The sequence below is a fragment of the Buceros rhinoceros genome, unplaced genomic scaffold (assembly GCF_000710305.1).
Source record: "Buceros rhinoceros silvestris isolate BGI_N320 unplaced genomic scaffold, ASM71030v1 scaffold25422, whole genome shotgun sequence".
Taxonomy (NCBI): Eukaryota; Metazoa; Chordata; class Aves; order Bucerotiformes; family Bucerotidae; genus Buceros; species Buceros rhinoceros.
Window position 1 is genome coordinate 19719 of NW_010401070.1, and position 3077 is coordinate 22795.

Genomic DNA, 3077 nt, shown 5'->3' on the forward strand with positions numbered 1-3077 from the left:
CAGTGCAACCCTGCTGCTCCAACCCAGCAGGGTCCAGGCACCCCCACTCCCCCCGTGCCACGTTGGCACAGGTGCCCTACGCTACAGAGCCTCGGCACCCGGTTTGAGGGGCTACTGCAGAGCAGACACTGCTCAGCAATGACCAGCAGCAGATACAGAAGCTTTGCTAAAACACCTCATTCATCCCGCATTCCCTTAGATTCCAGCAGCACCAGACCTTTCCTCTGACAACCTGTCACCCTTTTTCTTCTCTCTGCGCCATCAGAAATCTGCAAGGGGCTGATTTCTCCTTTTCCATGAGCCCGTCCAGACTGTGCTCTCCAAGTCCCTGCACCAGCATCGCAGAGCGGCAATGGGCAAAGCGGCTCTCGCAGCAGCAGCTCTTGTGACGACAGCAGCAGGACCCCTGTCAGACCTGACCGTGCTTTTGAGGCTCGATTTCAAGCTGCGCAGTCGGTTAGCAGTGAAGGACCGAGTGGCTTTCAAAACAGCTTTTGAGATGGCTGCCTCTGCATGAGAGGAGATGTGCAAGTCCAAACACCCCTTGGCGCAGGGGTGTCTCGAGTACCTGCACACCCACCGGCACAGGGGGCTGAGCGGGGCGACTCAGCAGTGCTGGGGGTCCCCACCAAACCCCAATGGGTGCTGAGCCCTGGGCACCAGCGCGGTTTGCAGCTCACCCCTGCACCTTCACCACCAGCAGCTGCTGTCCACAGAGCAGAGTGATCCACCCAGGAACGCCCTTGATTTCAGAAAGACACCAGTTTGGCTTTTTTATTTTTAGAGGGAAAATTGTAAGAAAAACACAACTGAAAACACGGGCTGTGGTAATGGTACCCTTAACGACCTGTTTTCCAGTTTCCAAGAGACGTTTTAAGGGCGTCTCGAAGCACACTGCAGAGGGATGGCTTTTGGAGGCTGCAGGGGCAGCAGACGGGCAGAGCCCCAGGCACCCACCCACGCAGGGGTCCCGGCTGAGGGGGCTCACGATGGGCTGCCCAAAAGCTTTGCCCCAGCGGAAGGTTTTACCTGCTGACTGCGCCCACTCCGCAGAGCCATGGGAATACCGAAGTCTGCCAAAGTCCAGCCCCAGGCGCCTTGCGGGGAATCCAGAAGAGGTGCCCGTGGGGCACACAATATGGGGCAAGTGTCGGTGTGCCACAGAAACCCAAAGCAGGGAGATAGCGTGGCGCGGGCAGACACAACTGGCCAGCAGTGACGTCGGGCAGATTCCAGCTCTGGCATGCAGCTCGAAGGCCAAGGTCAGTGCTGCTCACAGAGGAGCACGGCAGTGTTCAGGGAGGGGGAAAACAACCGCAGCATCTCTTTTAGGGCTACAGGAAGAATTTCACTGTCGTTTCAGAGGGTCCTTTAAGGAAATGGAGAGCCTATTGTGCTCCCACCACAAGTAAATATTTCTGCAGAGCAGCAGCTGTAATTTTGCAACACAAGCACTTGTTTGTCAACAGTTAATGTCAGCGAGCAGATTTCACAACACACCCAGCAGACCAAGGGCAGCCGTGGATAAGAGAAAAGTCAACCACCTCTCACGACCCACAAAGTTTCCACCTTGCCAGCAGACAGCACACACTACCCAAGAGGAGCCGAGGCACAACTGCCCCCACCACTGCTCAGACCCTCTGACCCTGAAGAGACAGACCTTGACAAAGAGTGTTTGCTGCTGCAGCTGCACGGCTGCTGCCGCCCTGGCGTACCTGCTCCAGCAGGAGCGATTCGGTAAGCAATTCACCATGCTGATGTAACACGGTGCATGTTCCCCACACTCCCTCTGTTTTCCATCAGTCTGACATAACTGAACAAACAGATTTTCCTCCCCCTTCACTCTGAGATTTGACGTTTTTCATGTTAAAATTATTCCGACATTTGCAGCAGAACAACCCATCAGCTGGAGCCAAGCGTGGCAGTGTTGCTCTCGGCACGGCTGGCACAGCCTCCCCGTGGCATCAGCTCACGGCAGGAACTGCTCAGTGCTGGTGTCTGCACTGGCAGGCTCAGACCCCATATCGGGATTTAGCTGCCTTGCCCAGAAACACGCCTGCTAAAGCACCGTGCGGTGGATCGGCAAACACAGGGACTCAGCGGCCGGGCAGTCAGCCCATCCTGGCCCCACCAGCCGTCAGTTGGAGTCCCCGGAGCACAAGGCTTTTGGTGGCACCCCTTGCCCTTTGGGGAATGTGCTGGGTGGTTTTTCACCTATAACAATGCTGTACCTGAAAATCTGCCCAGCCATAGTGTTCGAGGGGATGCTGAGCCATGAACTGCACTTGCACACAACCACAGGTGACACAGAGTCCTGTCCAGCCATTGCAAGTACTGTCCTTTGCGAGAAACTGCTATTATCAGCAGTAAATGTTCCCTTTAAAACGGCATCGTCTGTGCACGGCATTTGCAAACACAATATTAGAACAATTGGCTTCCCAGTTGTTGGCAGCTCATGCCTGGACAAAGGTCCACAACTCACACAGAGGCTCAAGCCCCGCGTTTATCTAAGAGCACAACTGCCCATTTCAGGCACGAGTCTCACGTCCTCCTGTGCGTCCCGCTTCACTGCCATCGGCTCCAGCCAGCGCTGACCCGGATCCGCTCTCCACAGTCACTGCGTCGCACCAGTCCGGGTAACAGCGCCTCACGGGAGCTTTAAAGCTCCCCATCTGTCAAAAGGCTTTGGGCAGTTCAATCTATAAACGTGCAGCCTTGTACACTCAATTTAGTGCCTTTGTTCTAACCAGCCTTGAACGTGTTTCTGAACTGGCCGTGCCTTGTGTTCCTGGGTAGCTGCTGGAGGCAGAAAGGCGAGATAGCGTCTCCAAGAGCAGAGCACGGTGCTCAGCACGAGCACGGGGACAGTCCCCGGCCAACACACGCGGGAACTGCATCTTCTCCGGATTTAAATAAACACCAGCAGATGACAACGGGTTTTCCAAACATCCCTGGCATCCCCGCAGGAAAGGTCCTCCCACTGACAGCTCCCAGCAGCAGCAGCGCGGGGCTCTCCAGAGGAGAGGGCAGCAGAGAGGGAAGCGGGCAGCAGCTGGGAGGCTGCCTCCCAGCCCAGG